A 20,037-nucleotide genomic window follows, 5' to 3' on the forward strand; every position below is an offset into this window, starting at 1 on the left:
CAGAAAATGGAAAAGAGGCTGAGTAATGGGAACAAGGACTGATAGTTGGAGAGGAGTAGGCGCAGGCTGTGAGGGATAGAGCATGGGCTGTGTGGGAGAAGGTTGCTAGCAGAAGGAGACATGATAACATACATTTTTATTTATATATCACATAAGCCTTGCAGTTCTTTGTGGTTTACAACAGAGTAAAAATTGACCAGTGTCAGTGAGCTACAGTAAGACTTGGGAAGGAGATAGCAGTGGAGTTACAAAGGTGGTTGACAGTATGTATTTACAAAGAGGCAGAAAGATTAATGACAAGGGGCTACCATATAACTTGGCAACAGCGGTAAACTGTAACGTTCAGAGGTAGACAGATGAACCTTACAAAGGAGGTATAGCAGATCAGTATCGGGTGAGCTATGTCATAAATGACAAGCTAGGTTAGCATTTGAGGTAGCTTCCAAAAGTATCTAAGAAGGTCTGCTGAATTTTGGGAAAATAAATGTTTTTAGGAGCTTCCTAAAGTGCATGTAGGAGGTAGATGTTTTGACCAGTTGGCTCAGTTCTGGGTCTTTGGTGGCTGGGAGAAAAAAGAGCAGGCAGAGATGAGACGAGCTGAAGATTGAAGAGGAGCTGAAAGATGGAGAGTAGCTGTGTGGGTGAAGGAAAGGGAGGTGTCATTCTTGAGAGAAGAGACCTGAAGGTGAGAATAGGGTGAGAAGTGGAGGATGGAGTAAGACTAGAAGAAAGTGAGATGAGTGAAACTATGGAGAGACAAATGTAATGGAAGAAAGATAAATTCTGATGACATGGGAGGAAGAATGGAAGAAAATCAAGTTCAAGTAGAGACTTGAAGTTAATTTACAGACACAAAGGTTGGAAAATTAAGTTTTAGTAAAGATTTTTGTGGCAGCTGGGCTATAACTATATTTTGCCCTTCTCCTTCAGCCCTGTAGTCACCAGAATTGATATGGGGGAGCAGGAGGGAATTGTTCCAATATTTAATGCCAGTCTGAAAAATATCTTTAAATTTGCTTCTCTTTGGCAGCTCTGAAATGCAGAGACCTATGTCTAAGCCTCAAATTGAAAGGGGAATAGAGAGCAACACAGTCTCCCTTTTTTCACAAAAAGAAGTCATTTCCTTCTCACATCTTTTAGGAGACAGTAGTTTTGGATTAAGTGGTCTCATTCTGCTGTATCATCCCAAAGAAATTTAGCATGGCAGGAAGAGATGGCTGGAGCTTGGAAGGGGATAAGGAGTCCTTGGTTTGTTTTTTCTCTTGGCTCATCTAATAAGCCCTGGCTCTCCATTCTCATTCCCAGCACAGCTATGCTAAAGGCTAACTTTTGGGTTGTATGGCTGTGCAGGGCACCAAGAATGACAGGGGTACTGCTATAGTGGTGTGCCGTCCTCATATCCTTCCACATCATGTGGGTCAGGGAAAGGAAGGAACGGGAAGATAATGGTGCGTTGCAGAGAATAGAGGAGAAAGAAGAAGATGTTTAGTAAAAGGAGAGAGAATACAAAGGATGTTATACTGGAGTCACCACTAATAAAGGAAGGGAGCATTGTGCCAAACCTGTTACCACCAAGTTACTTAGGTGCCATTGATTTATATTCAAATCCTGGTGACTTGATGAATTCCAGATCTAAAAAGAGATTTTGTGCTAGTTTGGTAAGGTCCTTTCAGGGTCATGCCTGTGGTTATTTTCAACATGTCCAGCCATCTGATTGCAGGTCACCCTCTTTGCCTGGTTTCTTTGATCTTCCAAAATATAATGTCCACTTCCAATGATCTTTCTCTTCTGACAGTGTGACCAAAATAAGACAGTTGTAACTTTATCGTTTTGGCTTCGAGTGACATAGCTGGTTTGATCTCTTCCAGAATCGATTTGTTCTGGCAGACAAGGTGCCAGTTTCCATTTTTGCACAAGGCATTAGACTCGTTGCTAACTTGGTGCCCCAAGCCAGACACTTATTTTGTGACCTCTAGAGCAGTTGTACTGGCACACAGTGGGTTCATAAGAATTCATGCCTTTGGGTTCACTTATTTCTTGCTCAGCATGTGATCTTTTAGATTTTCAGTCTGAGAGCAGAAAGCACCACATGCAAACGTGGCCCTAGGGGCTGTGGAGCAACTGATTGCTGAACTTCCAAGGTTTGTGCATGCAGAAGGTCAAGCAGCTCTTGGGGTCTTTCTGGATGTGGAACTGCTATTGTATTTCAGTTTGTGAGTTCTGCATATGAAAGGTGTTTGGGCTTCTGGGAAGGGGGAATAGGAATATGACACTTATCAGGAAGAATTTTTTTTGGGGGGGGAACTTTAGAGGCATGAGGGATTGGGAAGCCTAACCTGCAGGGGAGAGGCACTGACTTAGGTACAGTTACAGGAAACCTAATGAGGGGGGGAATTGGTGGGTGGCAAAGCAGATCAGGAGGAAGTAGAGAGCAGAGAAGTATGGAATGGGGGAGTGGAGTAGGTAGATGGGGGGTATTAAACATCCTACCCCAAAACAAAAGTCAGCCTGCATTAGGAGAAAGAAGTGAGGGAAAACCCCCCAGAATAAGCAGATGAGGAGGTAAAAGACATTAAGATGGGGAGGAACCAAGAAAAAAGTAGAGAGACTGAGAGAAAAGAAAGTGTATGGTGCACATAGGGTTATGTAGAGAACAGGGACTATTGAGGACTGGCTGGGAAGGGGAGAATATGGGTTGGGAGCAGGATGAGTTGGCGTTTCGGAGGAAGAGAGACTGGTGGGACTTGCAGTGCTACCCTCAGCTTTTCTTTTATCCACAAATCTTCACAATGTGTGCACCACCTACTGTGTGCTTCATTTAAAGACAGCCTGACAAGTTGTGTTCACAACCTACCATGCTTTAATTTTTTTTTACGGTATATGGACTTGGTAATTTGTACTGAGCACTCACATTCGAGTGCTCATTTTGAAAAGTTGTCTCCCATGTTAGGAAATGCTGTCTTGTTAATCTGTTTGTAGATCACGACAGTTGAAGACTGTCACAGAAGTTTTGCTTTATCTCCAAGTGTAGGTTTTACATTTTGATCTCAGTTGGAGGGTAAATGTTGTTCCTGCAATCCCATAGAGCATCCAAAAGAGAGAAAATCAGACATCTGGTTAGGGAGAATGAATTATACAAGATTATTTTAATCCAAAGTGTCATTTTTAGCACTGAACTCTGTTATCTATGAACTAATTCATTTTCATGGAGAACATTAAACAATTGATGTGATTGATAGTGACCTGTTTATGGCCAGGATGATGAAGACAGCAATAATGAATACAACTACTTGGGCACTGTCAAATAAAGTTGGGCAGACTAGATGGGCCATTTGGCCTTTATCTGCTATCATGTTTCTATGATGTAGAGAAGGTTCAAGGCTCAAGGATCTTTGATCTTCGACTGACTTTTCCATGCCTATTGGACAGGATATTTTCACTGGCAGTCCCAGTTCAATGCATTATTTTAGAAAATAAGCCATTGATACTCTTTGGATAAGTGACAGTGACCTATACAGAATCTATTGCTACTTTACCTCCCAAAACAGTTTCTTTTAGCACTCTTTACTGTTTAACTACTTGAAGTAAATATTTAAACAGGCATTCCTTGTATCTAAACCAGTCCTAGATGTGTGTAGTGCTACTAAAGGAAGATTGTAAACCTAAGAAAGAAACAAGGAGAAATATACAGTATTCTTTCCCTGTGTAGAAATGACAAGCAGTCAAATAGTAATTGTTGGGCAGGTTACTTTCTCTCTTACTGTTAAATGCAATTGCATTTTGATTTGTCACACACAACACAAGTTATACTGTGCCTGGAAAAGGGGCTATTTGTTTTCATCCTGTCAGCAGGAACGTCTTATAAAAAAAAAAAAGTATTGGCAGATGTGCAGGATTTAAATATTTATTGAAAAATGTAGGAAATCTCAATTTCCAAAATTGATAGTGTGTGTGTGTGTTATAGAAAACTGCTTTCTGATTTGGATGTAAAGGGTTAATGGACATAGGAAACATGAGAAGTACATAATCTTGGTCTTTAAAGGCCATAGACCAACCTGGTTTTCAGGCTATTCTCAACAAATATTCATCAGGTATTTTTGTATGCAGTTTAATTTTAGAACCAACTAATATTTTGTTGCTTCATTGGTTAGATAGCTAGGCCTATGGGTTGCTCTCAAGGCCAAATGATTTTGCATTTCTTCTTTGTTCTTCCCACCATCAGGCTCTCTGGAATAGCTGTCTGATGCTGCAGGTTCAGAGACCAAAGAAATAGCTGATGATATGCTGTATTCACTCCTCTGTGTGACCCAACACTGCTACTTCTCTGCTCCCAGTTGCTTGATGTTCTTTTGCAGGTAGAGGCATGTGTTCCATATGCTTGTGCGCTCTTGATTGCATCATTTTTTGGCTATAATTTTTAATTTTTTTTTTTTTTTTTAGTTTTTTGTAAGGAGCTAGTGAGTAGTTTTCTCTTTGCTGAATTAAAGAAAGACATGATTTGATGAAGTCAAGCTATTGACCTGAATAATCACATTTTAGAACATAAGAATAGCCTTACTGGATCAGACCAATGGTCCATCTAGCCCAGTATCCCCGTCTTCACAGAGGCCAATCCAAGTCACAAGTACCTGGCAAAATCCAAATAGTAGCAGCATTCCATGCCACTGATCCAGGGCGAGCAGTGTCTTTCTCAACAGGGCGAGCAGTTGTCTTTCTCAACAGTAGTTTATGGACTTTTCCTCCAAGAACTTGCCAAATGTTTTTTAAAAAAACAGCTACATTAACCGCTCTTACCATATCCTCTGGCAACGCATTCTAGAGCTTAACTATTCTCTGAGTGAAAAAATATTTTCTCCTATTGGTTTTAAATGTATTACTCTGCAACTTCGAGTGTCCCCTAGTCTTTATAAATCTTGATGCAGTAAAAAAGAATCGATCCACTTCTACCACTCAGGATTTTGTAGATTTTGATCCTATCTCCCCTCAGCCGTCTCTTTTCCAAGCTGAAGAGCCCTAATCTCTAGTCTTTCCTCATATGAGAGGCATTCCATCCCCTTTATCATATTGAAGTAACTCTGTTTTCGTTTCCTCAGGAAATTTCATATAGTAATATTTCTCTAAAGAAGGGTCTTTTGTTTTGGGTTTTTTTAAGTGTCTCTGGGGTCAGTGGATCACTTTGTGGTGCATATGCGAGTTAAATCTCTTAAATAACTCTGTTGGATAAAATGGAAATGATGGCATATATGGATGAGTATTTGAGTCCCAGGGAATAGTGGTTGCTCACAGATCATACAGTAAGATTAGCTACAACATTTCCAGGTTAACGCAAAGAAAAGCCAAGATCTCTGAAATTTTGACATTTTGAAACCAGATCCTCACAAAGTTTAAATGAGAGTACTGGAGATGTAGCAGAAGTCTAGATTAGCTTAAATGGACAGTGCTATAGTGGAACTGGAAAAGTACGCTGATATTGGTGATAGTGGTGACTGGGAAAATGGCCCTAGTAAGAGAGCAGTTGCTGCAGAGAAGGCCAGTCACTATCAAACCAAAAATGTGAGTATGGATGCAGTCTGGAAGAAGATAGTGATTTTGAAACAATCTGTGCAAATTGTGCTCTTGTTCCATGATTAGGAAATACAAGATTGTAGTGTGTGCATTGCACCTGGAGAAGAAATGAGAACACCTCGGGCTTTAATGGTTCCTTTTGTTTAAAGTCACTGGGGTTCCACGTGATGAAACTGAAAATCTAGAGAACGTGCTCAAGAGAATGCATCAATTTTCCCAAAGCTTCAGTTTTTCTTATATGAATATGTTCAAGAGGTACTTAACTAAAATTTTGTAGTACCTTGAGTATCTATGCTCTTGATCTCCAAATTTACTATTATCTTTATTCAAGAGAAGTGTAAGAGAGGGATGGAAGAGCTGGACATCCTGTTGTTAAATGACCAACCAAAGATCTTTCATTATTAAAATAATTTGAACAGGAGTTAAGATGGGAGTTGCAGCTTATTTATTATCCATATCTCAGAGCTGGACAGGGGATTTGAGTTTTGAGACCAGATTTTTCTTAGTTGTTGTTTTGGTTTTCTAATTTAATGTTTTTAGTGCTTCCTAATATAGCTAGGACATTGTAAGAAGAAAAAAAAATAGTGAAACTTAAGAGATTACATATGTTTGTTTCCATAAATCCTACTTTGTTTTGAACTCCAAAAAATTATCTATATTTCAGTTCAATGAAGAAACAAAGCAGGTTTACTTGAGTTTTAATTGTATGAAGTCTTTTAATTCTTAGGCTGTCTGGATATGTTACAGTTCAGTAAAAGAGAATGGGCATAAACAGAAGGAAGTAGGATGGTAAATTCAGGGCTGTGGAGTCGGTAGATAAATCCTTTGACTCCGACCCCTCAGTTTCTGGTACCCACAGCTCCGATTCCAGGTACCCAAAATTGTTTCCAACTCCTCGACTCCAACTCCGTAGCCCTGGGTAAATTGTGGTGATAATTTGGGGAGGAAGAGAGACTGTATATGAACGGAAATTTTTGCTGAGTTGAGTACCCCCAAACATTTTGAAAGTTGGCTCCTATGTTAGAAAATGCTGTCTAGTTGTCTAGTGTTATTTAAAAGCCTTGTATCTTAAGATGTAAGAAAACTGTTGGCTTTGAGTAAAGTACTTGACACTGGCCATTAAAACAAAGACAAACAAATAGACTTGACTTACTGGAATGAGAGGAGATGGGGAGGAACTACAATATTTGGATAGTAAAGAACAGATCATGGGAAAAACGAAAGGAGGAGAAAACGAACATAGAGGCCAAAATGGCCAAGCTAGAATAAGCTAAAAACATCCTTAAAAGGACAATCAAACTGCAAAAGCATCTTTAAAAAGAAATGTTTTTAAATTGGATTTGAATTTATCTAGGGATGTAATCTCTCTTAAGTCGCTAGGAGCTGCATTCCAGAGTGAGGGGGCCGTGACAGAGAAGATATTGGTTCTCATGGTATTGATATGCCTTAGCAAGGGAATTGAAAGCAGGTTTTGGTTAGAGAATCGGAGTGAACGCTGAGAGCAGTGAGGAATCAAGAATCTATTTATAAATTCTGGCTGACCTGGAAGTTTAGTTTTAAATGTCAACAGCATAATCTTATAGGTGACTTGGTGTTCGATGGGGAGCCAGTGTGTTTTAATTAAAAGTGGAGTGACGTGATCAAATTTTCTAGCATTGAAGATGATTTTATTGTAATATTTTGGACAATTTATAAACACCTAATTTCTTTCTTGGTGATACCTTTATAGAGGGCATTATTATAGTCCAGGCATGAGATGACTAATAAAGAAGAATGGTCAAGCAACTTAGCGAGAGAATGAATCATACGAAGCCAATAAAAACATTTCCTAACCACAGAACTTATTTGATTTTGAAAAGATAGTTTCCCATCGAAGATTACCCCCAGTAATTTAATAGATTGGATAGATTTAAGTTCTACAGGAGAGGATAATGTTAGGCCGTCTCATTTCTCATTGTCTCTCCAGACCAATCCAGATGTGTGGATATACACTCTTACCAGCAGATGGAGACTGAGAACCACTGGTTTAATGACATTGCCCTATAAAGGGCTCTGTCCATAGCTAGCCACTGTTTCTCAGTATCTAGGAGATGAGGTAGGTGAGATAATCTATGCGATCTGGTTTGGTAGCATTTTAGTAAGGGAGCTGGATCAAAAAACCTTTAGTGGAGGAATAGTGTAATGGTTAGTGCAGTGGCCAGAGAATCAAGGGAACTGGTTTCCATTCCCACTGCAGCTCCTTGTGACTCTGGGTAAGTTCATTGCCCCAGGTACAGAATAAGTACCTGTATATAATATGTAAACCACTTTGAATCACAGAAAGATGGTATATAAAAAAATTCCCTTAATTGTAGCTGGCAATCCCCTATTAAGTTCTTGCTTTCTTTTTAAGAAGCCAAAGAGAAAGATATAGAAGGCTGCGGCCAACTGGACTGCTCCAGTCTGAGGGAGCTACTCTTAGTTGTACTGGATCCTCCTTTCCCTCCAACTCCCTGACTATTGAAGTCCCCTTCAGGGGAAGTGGGGCTTGCTGCTAATGCCTTAATCATCTCCTACTCTTGGAAGAGGTCCATTGAGTTTCTTGTCTTAGGATAGGAAACAACAATTAAAAATAAGAGCGTTATTTTTCAGCGCAAAGCTGGTGACAGTGTGGTGGCTCTTCATTTGAAATGATTGGGAGTGTATGTCTTACTACAAATGCTACAGATTCTACCTCATAGTATGTCTGCCAGCAGTTGAAGCTGTGCTGTGCTGTGCAGGAATTTATTGCTTGTCTGATGCCATGCTTTGAAGAACATATTCAACCAAAGAAATAATCGTTTCCCTTTTCTTGTCCTAAATAGAGCAGCAGCAGGAGAGCCCACTGTGTCAAGCAATTTTAAAATTAAATAATTAGTGAAGGGAGGGTCCTCAAGCTTCACAACTCATAACCAGGGGAAAAAGAATAAACCGCCCTCCGAAAAGAGTTGTCATTCTAACAAACCCACAAGGGTCCTCAATGATGGTGGAACTTAGGTGAGTTACTGATGTAACCCGTCAAAAGCAAGCCGGATATTGGTGTGCCAACCATCCTGCCCCGACATTTGCACGTGGGAGAAATGTGTGCCGCTGCTTCTGCCGCTTTCAGCCCTTCCCCTTTGCGCTCCGAAGGTGTGTGTGTTTGGGAACTCCCCCCCCCCTCACACACACACACTTAACTTACAACTCCTTGTGCTCCTGCTGGGGGGGGTGGGGGGAACCCTCCCCCTCACTACACTGAAAACTCCCGAAGACTGAAAACGGGAGTTTTCAGTGTAGTGGGGGGGAGGGTTCCCCCCACCCCCCCAGCAGGAGCACAAGGAGTTGTAAGTGTAGTGGGGGGGGGTTTCCCCCCAAAACCCTTAGAATGCAAATGGAAAGGCCTCAAACCAGCAGAAGCGATAGCGCACATTTGTCCTGCATGCAAATGTCAGGGCGGGATTGTCGGTGCACCAATGTCCTGTGCGCTTTCAACGGTGTACCAGCTGCTGAAGTTGCCATTGCTCTAACTTTATGTGCTGTGACACGACCTTCCAGCGGCAGCCCAGCCTGAGCATAGCAGAAAGAGATAACACTCTCTTTCCACTAATCATGTAGAGCTTGATCTTTTGGTTCCTAGCCTGTTAGGATCGAATGACAAGAAAAGATGAGTGGAATTTCTGTAAGGCTTAGTGCAATTTAAGTAATATGCCAATACACATTTGCAACCAAAGGTATGGAGCGCAGCTTCACCTGTATGGGAATGTGCTCTTGGGAAGAAACAGAGATGAAATTCTGAGACTACTTTAGGGAGGAATCTTGGATGAGTACATAGGACAACTCTGTCATGATAGAATGTTGTATAAGGCAGGTCTGAGACAAGTACTTAAAAAAGTTCACTGATTTGAAATGCAGAAGTAATGCAGTTTAAGAAAACCACTTTCCAAGTGAGGTGTTTGAGAAATGAAGTTGCAGGCGGTTCAAATGGAGGCTTCATTAAAGTGGAAAGTACAACATTGAGGTTCCAAGCAACTGGAGGAGGCTTGATCTGAGGTTTAGAATGAAATAGGCCTTTCATAAATCAAGAAACCAAAGGGTGCATAGCTTGAGTTTTATTGTTCAGAGGTATTTTAAAAGCACTGCTATCACCAGTGTTGGAGAGATGCAAAAGGTAATCCAGATCGGAAGACAGAGGACATGAGTCTGGAGGGTAAAACGAGTCCACTTGAAACAGTAACAACATTGAGTGGACTGTTTCCTAGAAGCTTCTATGATTGCTGATACTGGAGCAGAGAGGGTGCAATCATTTATATGCTGGGAGAGAGGAACCAGGCTGTGAGAGATAGAGAACGTAGATTGGGATGAAGAAGGGCTCCGTTCTGAGTCAGCAAAGTCGGAAAAATTTCTAGTGGAATGGGAGAAGCAGAAACCAGGGCTGTCTCGGCCACTGTGGAGCTATGAGGGTCAATGTGACTGGTTCTGTTTGATTTTCAGCAGTTTTTGTATGAGAGGAATTGGAGGAAATGCATAGAGAAATTTGTTTGTGCAGTCCAGAAGAAAAGCATCTATCTCCATATGATGAGGAGAGTATAGTCTGAAAGAGAAGTGGAGAAGTTTGTGATTGCTTGGCGATGCAGAGAGATCTATTTATGGAGTTCCCCATGTCGAGAAGATCTGATGTAGAATTGACGAGTTGAGAGACCACTTGTGAGGTTGAAGGAATCTGCTCAGTTTGTCGGCTAGAGTGTTTTGTTTGCTAGATAGACAGCCGTGAGAAAGATGTTTTGCAGAATTGTTGAGTTCTAGATCTTTATAGCTTTTAAAGGGGGAAAGTGGGTGAGATCCTGTACCCCTTGTTTGTTTTGTAGTACATAGCCACCTGATTGTCTGTCTGGATCAGTATTACTTTATTGAGTAGGTGATTCTGAAAAGTAGGAGGGGCCTTAGGTGCCTGGGCCAATCAGTCTCAGGTCTTTCCCAGTGCATCCCAGGATGCACCAGAAAGGCCCACCTTTCTGCTGATCTTCAATTTCGGGGGTGTAGGGAGTCCATAGAGCTGAGGCAGAAGGAAGTGAGCTTTCCTTCTGCCGATTATTATTTTTTTAATTATTTTTTTTTTAATGTTCGGGGAGATGGGGAGGGTGGTTCTGGTACGACTTTTTTTTATGGGGACAAATATTGTATATGTGTAACACACGCACAACTTCTGTGACCATTAAAAATTAAAACAAAAAAAAACTGCAGTTCGGGGCACTTGTTTTTAACACTACTGGCACTTCTGACACTACTGCCACTTTCAGAGATTTCAGAGCATTAAAAACTGGTGCTTCATTTTGTGCATCATCTAGGCATCCATCGGAGTTCTCATTTTAATATTGGAGAGTTTATTGTAATCTATTTATATACGATTATCATAGACTGCTACAAACCACAGAAAAGACCACGATTAGCCATTTTGGGCTTTGATAGCTGAAATACTTTTATGCTAAACATTTAAACTGGTTTAACATCGATTGTTAAAGACACGGTGAATTTTGAGAATATGGGCCTGATTCTGCCGTACTTTTTCAACAAAGAGGCTAAGCTGAATAGGCAATCTCTGCTTGCTATGGTTGAGCAAGTGAGTAGAGAGGAACTAAAAAGGGTTTTGCAAGGTGCAGTGGGAGAGTAAGTGTGAACAGTAGAGCCCTGGATTATTCATATTTGAATTTAAACCACTATTCAGTCAAATACGAATAATGTATTTGGGGTACTATTCAGGGCCAAATTGGTTTGAATATGAATTTTCAGCAGCATCCTAGCTGGTACCTTAATAGGAGCTGACTGCTGGTGGATGAATTTTGTGACAGGGGAGGGAATAAAAATTTTGGTCTGTAGCCTTTGAAATCTCACACATTAGCACCTTGTTAACTCCTAGGTGGAAAACTACTTTGGGATTGCACTACTTTGCAAGGGCTAGGTGGACTAAAGATAGTGACTTTATCGCTATTGACCAATCTCTGTCCGATTCTCCAGCAGTGATCAATGCATTATCAAGTTTGCATGCATTAGCTTCACAGAGGCTCATGTGTTCTTCGGACACCCAACAGTTGGTCAGACGGGGCTCATGAAGATGTTGATCTGGATGCTTATCCTCTCTCCCAAGGAGAGATGCCTTGGTCAGAGACGATGCGACACTGGGCAAAGTGAATCAGGGTCTGAGTGCTGCTGTGGACTAGAGAATGACACAAGGACAAATTTGCTTGTTCACACTTTCCCAAAATACTAGGACTAGGGGACATGCGATGAAGCTACTAAATAGTAGATTTAAAACAAACTGGAGAAAATATTTCTTCACACATTGTGTAATTGGAATTCATTGCCAGAGAATGTGGTGAAATCAGTTAGCTTAGCAGGGTTTAAAAAAAGGTTTGGATAATTTTGTAAAAGAGAAGTCCATAGGCTATTATTGAGATGGCTTGGGAAAATCCATTGCTTATTCCTAGGATAAGCAGCATAAAATCTGTTGTACTACTTCTGATCTAGCTAGGTACTTGGGACTTGGGTTGGCCACTGTTGGAAAGGGCTTGATGGACCTTCGGTCTGTCCCAGTATGGCAATTCATATGTTATGTTAGGATTGCAGACTGTTCATATGTTGCTCAAGAGGCAGTTTGAGGCCTTGTTGCTGGCAATGATGGTTGCTGCGGCAGTCTCTTTTGTTGCTTGAGCATGCCACTCAAGATTACGTGATCCAGGTAGTGCACCTCCTGATCTCCTTCCCAGTTGTTGTTGGTAGGAGTGGACTATGTGGCTGAAGCCTTGTATGATCTGCTGAGGGTAGTGGGCAAGGTCTCGGCTTATTCTGTGTCTGCCCACAGAATCTTATGGATCAGACATTGGGTTGGGGATTCCATGTCCAAAGCCATGCTCAGCAGGCTTCCTTTTAGGGGCAACATGCTGTTTGGCTAAGGGTTGGATGACCTCATGGCTAGTGTCCAGGACCACCGTTCAAAGTCGCTTCCGGACAGCAAGCCCATGACTTCTAAAGGGCAAGCCCTTGGTTCTTTTTGAGGCTCATGCTGTTCACACCTTTTGTCCTCATCCCAGAGATCCTTTCAGAGTCCTCGGCAGAGATTCTCTGGGAATAGATAATCTCAGGGCTCCCTCCATCTTGTCCCTCCTTCCTCTGTCCGACGCCGCTCGCGCAGGAAGGATCAGACCTGCCTCTGCTCGTTTTCTGAACCCCTGCTCCTCTCCCAGCCCATTTGAGGGCCGCCGAAAGCTTCTCCATCAGTGCAGGAAACGATCGGGCTTAACTCTGCCCATTTGAGGGCCGCTGAAAATTTTTCCCCAGCGACTCTCCAAGGCAGAGGAAGGAGGAAGCTTCCCTCCATCTTGTCCATCCTTCCTCCACCCGACGCCGCTTGTGCAGGAAGGATCAGACCTGTCTCTGCTCATTTTCTGAGCCCCTGCTCCTCTCCAGCCCATTTGAGGGCCGTCAAAAGCTTCTCTGCCCGTGCAGGAACGATCGAGCTTAACTCCTCTTCAGCCCATTTGAGGGCCGACAAAAGTTTTTCCCCCAGCGACTCTCCAAGGTAGAGGAAGGAGGAAGCTTCCCTCCATCTTGTCCCTCCTTCCTCCGCCCGACGCCACTTATGCACGAAGGATTGGTCTTAATGCTTAGTTTTACCTTGATTAGACCTAATGCTAAGTTTTACCTGATTAAGTTCTTACATGAAACTAATTAGATGTTAAACTGTACTCAGTGCTAAGGATTGGGCTCAGTGCTAAGTTTTTTCCTTGCTTAGATGCTAAGTTCCACCTCTGATTATGCTCTCACACGAAACTAATAGATGTTAAGTTGGGCTTAGTGCTAAGTTTTACCTTGATTAGATGTTTAGTTCTACCTCTGATTATGCTGTCACATGAAACTAATAGATGTTTAAGTTTCACCTCCGTTCTTGTCTTACTAGAAGCAATTAGTTGCTAAGTTTTTCTCCCGATTTAAACTGCCACTCAGAGAATAAACAAGTCCCAAGTTTTCTCCCTGAATTGACGCTAAGCCTTTCCTCTGATCCAAGATTACTTACTCGTGAAACAAATAGGTCCTGCCTCCCAGCCCTCCCAAAGGTTTCCCCTAATTCTCACCATGAAGCCACCTCCGTGGCTCCTTCTTCTCTTACTCTGCTCAATTTTCAATACCACCCTCTGCTCGAAACCTCCCTCTCCCAACTTATTTGACTCCACAAATGTTAGTAATACTTGTTCTGGCCTCAGAATCTCCACGCTGATGCGCACCAGAAATCATCCTTTCAAAAAAAAAAAAAAAAAAAAACACCCCTCAAAGAGTCAATCACGCCTCTTTAAAGCCTGTTTCCCCTGCCAATCTACCCAGCCTTGCCTCTGACTCTCTCACCCCAGTCCCGACACTTTATTGCAATGTCAGATCCGCATGCAACAAGACTCAAATTTTGAAGGACCTACTTGAGGATTTTGACCTTGGATCACAGAATCATGGATTGCAAAAGACGACTTATTTACACAAAATGAACTCTGTTCCCACGGTTATCAAGGTCTCCCCCAGAATTAACTGAAAAGGAGGCCTGGCACTCCTCTACAAATCATTCTTTGATGTCCAGCTCCTCGAAAAGGTTAGCCACACCTCACTAGAATATATGCTAGCTTCAGTCAACAATGAACTCCACCCTCACCCGCTGGGTATCCTGTTATTATATCGTCCACCAACCCCTTGGAATAAATCCTCCAAACTCGTCCTCAAGACCATAACAAACGCCTTCCTAAAATTTCAAAGATTACTGATCATTGGTGATATTAATCTCCACCTAGACGACATCACCAGAAAGGATGCGACTGAATTCAATAATTTCCACACCTCTCTAGGTTTCCCCTACCCTGCATCCTCTCCAACCCATGAAAAGGGGCACACACTAGACATCATCAGTTTCCTCGACCTTACCGATTACAAAACTTTAGCCGATGATGCTCGCTGGGAACATGTCCCTTGGTCCGACCACTTCTTAGGGGTTTTCTGTCTCCTCATTTTCATGTTGCACCTTGGGGCCCCTCCCTGTACCTCAAATTCCATTACCCTCCACAAAAAAATTGCGAGCGAATTGTTCTGGACCAAATTTCTCAACCAGTTCTCCTCCTCCTGTCCTAAGCTTGTTGATCCAGAAATCAAATGGCACAACTGGGTTACTCTCTCTGAAACTACCTACCACTCCCTTGCCCCACTATCTGCTAAAACTGTCTCCTACTCCCGTAAGACCCCTTGGTATCTTCCGTATCTTAGAGAAGTGAAGCAGAAATGTCGAGTACTGGAGCGTAAATGGAAAAAATCTAAATCCCCTGCGGATAGACAGTCCTGGAGGGTCAATATTAAGTTTTACAATACAGTACTAAAAAAAAAAGCAAGGAAGAATTTCTACGGTGATAAAATCTCCAGATCCAAAAACCAGAGTAGTGCAATGTTTAACATCTGGCACTCCTTAACCTCTAAAAATGATTCCACCATTCTCCCCTCCTCTCCATCAGCCAACGATCTAGCAAAATTCTTCAACGCAAAGGACACTACCTTAAGACGCTCCTTCCCACCAGCAGTCTCTTACAACTCTCTGGTGCCCACAGACTCCAACCCTACCCTAGCCGACTCCAACCCTATTCCAGCTGACAGATCCTGGACTGTCTTTGAGCATATATCCGAATCCCAGGTCTCTAAACTCTGCCTCAAACTGAAATCCTGCAGCTGTACCTTGGACCCATTCCCCTCTTACCTATAAGAGAAAATTCCCGCACAGGCCATCTCATCACTCACCAAACTTATAAACTCTGCCTTACTATTGGGCCTATTTTCTGCAGAAAAGGGACATATTGCCTTGACCCCACTGCTGAAAAAAGCTGATCTAGACCCTTCCACACCATCCAGCTATCACCCAATAGCAAATATTCCTCTCCTGATCAAGATGCTAGAGTCCATCATATCTACCCAACTCTCATCCTATTTAAAGAGATTCTCCATTCTCCTACCTTACCAATATGGCTTTAGACCCAACTTCAGCACCGAATCCCTATTGGCCTCATTAATCTCAAAGGTTCAACAACTACATTCTCGTAATAAGTTTGCTGTTCTACTACAATTTGACCTTTCTGCAGCTTTTGATGTTATCCATCATGATATTCTAATTTTCCAATTTTCTGAGATAGGCATTAACTCCACAGTCTTAGACTGGTTCTCGAAATTCTTATGTTTCTGCTCTTACACTGTTAACATGAATGGCACCACGTCCTCTCCTTGGAAACGGATATGTGGAGTCTCTCAGGGTTTACCTCTGTCCCCTATTCTTTTCAACATCTATATATCATCCCTGAAACTCTTCCACCTATCCCCCTGGAAAACTTTACACTTATGCTGATGACATCCTTGTCCTCCTCGAGACCGATTCAAACCTCACTAACCTCTCTGAGAACATAACAGTATGTATAACGAACCTCCAATCCTGGGCCCTTACTGTACAAATGAAACTGAACAAGTCCAAAACAAAACTACTTTGGCTCGGCCCAAAATTAGATCAGCTACCCACCCTCATCTCACTGTCCTCTGGCACCACACTGCAGCTTGAGATCTCAAGCAAAGTTCTGGGCATCATCATTGACTCTACACTATCCTTCAATGATCACCTGAACTCCTTGGTAAAATAATGCTTTTTTAGCCTTCACATGCTGAAGAAAGTGAGATCCTGCTTCCAACAACAACATTTTGCTATCCTTGTACAATCTATCATCCTTTCCAGATTGGACTACTATAACTCCATCTACTTAAGTCTAACCAAGAAAAGCCTTCAGCGGATCCAGAATACCGCAGCTAAGCTAATCTTTGTAAAAAGTAAATTTGACCATGTCTCCCCGCTTCTGTCCAAACTTCACTGGCTTCCAGTAATCTCCAGGGTTCACTTTAAATGCGCCTGCCTAACTTTTAAGATCCTACACGGCATCCTTCCTCCCCTTATTCCACTATCTTGGAATTCCTCGAACCCTGATATCACCAGATCCACCCAAAAATTCAAATTATCCTTTCCCTCGTTAAAAGGCGGAAAACTAGGGACATCCCTCTCCAGAATCACAGAGCTCTGGAATAACCTTACTATCCCACTTCAGAATCAGGGCTCCCTCCAGCTATTCCAAAAACATCTGAAAACTTGGCTATTCTCAAAAATGTAATACTTCCTCCCTATTTCATCTTTATACTAAGTCCCTCTAGAGCAGGAGTCTCAAAGTCCCTCCTTGAGGGCTGCAATCCAGTCGGGTTTTCAAGATTTCCCCAATGAATATGCATGAGATCTATGTGCATGCACTGCTTTCAATGCATATTCATTGGGGAAATCCTGAAAACCCGACTGGATTACAGCCCTCAAGTAGGGACTTTGAGATCCCTGCTCTGAGTCTAGACCTTCTTTATACTAAGTTCCTGTAACCCTCACTTTGGACTTCCTTCTTTATACCAGTTCCTGTAAACCTTGCTGAGCTCTACGATTGTGGAGATGATGCGGTATACAAACTTAAGGTTTAGTTTAGTTTAATATATTTTCCAGTAGATAGGGATGGTATGCTATACCTCATGCCCATTATTGTTGATACGCCTACCTGGACCTCCTGCTACTCTGACCTTTCTACCAGCTATCATAAATTGGAAGACATTGTATATTGTTTGAATATAGTTACTTGGGGTTTCCCCAGAGTTCCACAGTTTCTTATGGCCTTTTGCTAATATATTTTGTTTGTTCCTTTTCTCTCCATGGTATATTTGAGCTATATGTTTATATTTATGTGCAGATCAAAGTCTTGTTGGGGGGTCTCCCCATTCTCCTCCTGTTCTCTCCTGTAGGGCTGTCACCAACTTTGAAACTAACTGACCGGAGGCAGCAGAGAGCAGGGAAAAGGAGGAGGTACTGAAAAAAGTGATCAGTATCTCCTGCAACAGACTTGTGGGAGCAGATGCAAGGCCTTTGATTTAGCATACCATTCCTAACTACTAGAAAAGCTATTATCAAGGTAAGAACCTAATCTCTTTTTCATAAAGCATAAGAGGACAGAGTTAAATATTTAAATGCATTTACTTTGAAAGAAAAATGAGAGGGGGAGAGAGATTTAAACATTTTGATAGTTTAAATTTACAGGAGGTGGTCCTCTTTCAATAGAAAGAAAGCTCTGAAATGAAGGGGATCATAGGATGAGATTGGATGGGGTAGAATCGGGAGAAATCTAAAGAAATTTTTTTCATGGGAAGAATGCCTGCTTTGAATATAATCTTAATGGAGAATGAAGATGGTATCTTAATTCAAGAAAGCATGGGAAACTTAGAGGATCTTTGGAGAAAGAGGGATTGTAAAGCTCAGTAATGGTATGGATGGGCTGGCTGGATAGGCCCTGTGGTCTTTATCTTCCATCATGTCCTAGCTTCCTCTTAATTTGCCTGCCTTGTATTGTATTGTATCACTGATGCTTCTGAGTTTAAGGATTTTTGATGATGGTTCTTTCAGCTGATGGTGATTTTAATTTAAATTATATGATATTTATATGGTTATATAAACTGGAGGTGTTTACACCACCACTATTGTGAGCTTTGACTTCAGTTTTAAGACCCTACACAAGCTCCATTTTAATGTGCTATTTGTTGAGTGAACTATTTTGAGGACTCCTGATGCAGGGCTGGTGGCCGAAATACAGTCTGTGCCAGGTCCATTTTTATGTTCTATTCAACATTGCTGCTGTTTAAGTTTTTTGTTTTGAAGGACTGGTCTTCTCTGGTGATTACAACATATCACAAGAGGAAAAATCCAAGTTGCTTACCTGCAATAGGTGTTATCTATAGACAGCAGGCACACAGATGGTGACCCTTCTTAACACTTGTGGAACACACTTAAATCATCCAAAAAATAGGCTAATGTTTGAGCTAGAAAATCATATAAATACAAAGAAATTAAATAAAGAGATTATTATTAGGATCTCACGTGTTCGCTGTTATCTTGCCAATTGAACAAGTCACGGCATATAACTGGCTTGCGAACTATCACCGGTCCTTTAATCTCCTATTTTAACATTTCCTTTTTCTTTTTACTGTGTTTTGTTATACTAGTGCTTAAAAGTAACATTATGGTACTTAGCTCGGGTACAGATGTTTAGCCTGGCCAGTTGGAAACAACGACAACGGAAGATCTCTGTTTCGCTCACTTTCAAAGTGGTAGAGCTTCTTCAGGCACAATGTGGTATATAAGCACTATTTAAGAATCTGATACTGCATACCAAAATAATGGCCCTTAGTAGGGATAACCGAAGTCTCATACCTCGGAAGATCTCAAAGCATCTTACGCCACTTCCGGCAATGTTTAACTGGAAATGGTGACGTCATCAGATTGCACTTGGATGGAATAGCTCTTTCAGAGCTCAGAGGCTAAAGTTCTGAACAATGACAGCACTTTCTTCACTTCCATGTTTCAAGAAGTAGTTCAGCTCTCAAGGATGTTGGGAGGGGGGGGGTTATGTGCTTATTTGTAAGGATACATGGGAACCTATGTGTCTTAATAAAATGTCAAAGGCAAAGCATCAGAAATAGCACTTCATTGAAGCCATTGTATTTACACCTGCCTCAACACCCTAAGGTTGTAGGTTCAATCCCAGTTCCCGCCCTGTGACCCTGAGCAAGTTGCCTAAGCCTCTGTTGCCCCAGGTATGATAGCTAGATTGAGCCTGCTGGGTCAGATAGGGAAATACGTAGAGTACCTGATCACTATTTAATGTGAACCATAAAAGAAACATATAGAATACAGTAAATCAGAAAAAGAAATTCACAAAAGAAAACCACTAGGATACATCTGTTAGCCCACAATATTTAGGGAGTTCAAGGAAATAAACTACCAGATAGGAATCACCATTTTTTCAATCTGAACAAAGAAAAGAAACTATCTAGACAGATTAAGTAAGTACTACATCAAATACCATTTTTGAAATGAAACAAAGTGATAGCTGGAAAGCTTTGTATATCAATGCCTGTAGTATGGGAAACAAAATTACAGATCTAGAGACTGTAATGGTAGAAGCTGAATTGGATTTAGTAGTGGTCACAGAGATGTGGTTCACGGAGAACCATGATTGGGGTATAGTTATACTTGGCTATAATTTATTCACGAGGGATAGGGTAGCTAAAAAGGCTGGAGGAATAGCGTTATATGTTAAAAATAATATTAAAGTGACAGAATTGTGAGACATGGGTAAAGAAGCACCGGAGGGTAATCTGGAAAGAGGAAATGGAAAATGTATTTGCATGGTATATACAGGCCTCCTTCACAGTCAGAAGATTTAATTGAAGACGTTCACAAGATAGCTAGGAAAGGCGAAGTACTACAGGTAGGTAATTTTAATATGCTGGACGTTGATTGGACTGTCCTTACTGTGGGATCTAGAAACAAGGAGATCTTGG

At 41.6% G+C, this 20,037-nt stretch overlaps 1 protein-coding gene across 5 annotated transcripts in view; it reads left to right on the forward strand.

Moving 5' to 3' along the window:
* Positions 1-20,037, forward strand: part of ATF1 (activating transcription factor 1) — a 155,163-nt gene that overhangs the window by 43,485 nt on the left and 91,641 nt on the right. Inside the window, exon 7 of one of the 5 annotated variants that reach the window (XR_004538768.1) lies at positions 4,223-4,355. The exons of the other annotated variants lie outside the window; for them this stretch is intronic. The gene's annotated coding sequence lies outside the window, so the exon portion shown is untranslated. The remainder of the gene's footprint in view (positions 1-4,222; positions 4,356-20,037) is intronic. 5 annotated transcript variants of the gene reach the window in all.

Source organism: Geotrypetes seraphini, chromosome 3, assembly GCF_902459505.1.
Source record: "Geotrypetes seraphini chromosome 3, aGeoSer1.1, whole genome shotgun sequence".
Taxonomy (NCBI): Eukaryota; Metazoa; Chordata; class Amphibia; order Gymnophiona; family Dermophiidae; genus Geotrypetes; species Geotrypetes seraphini.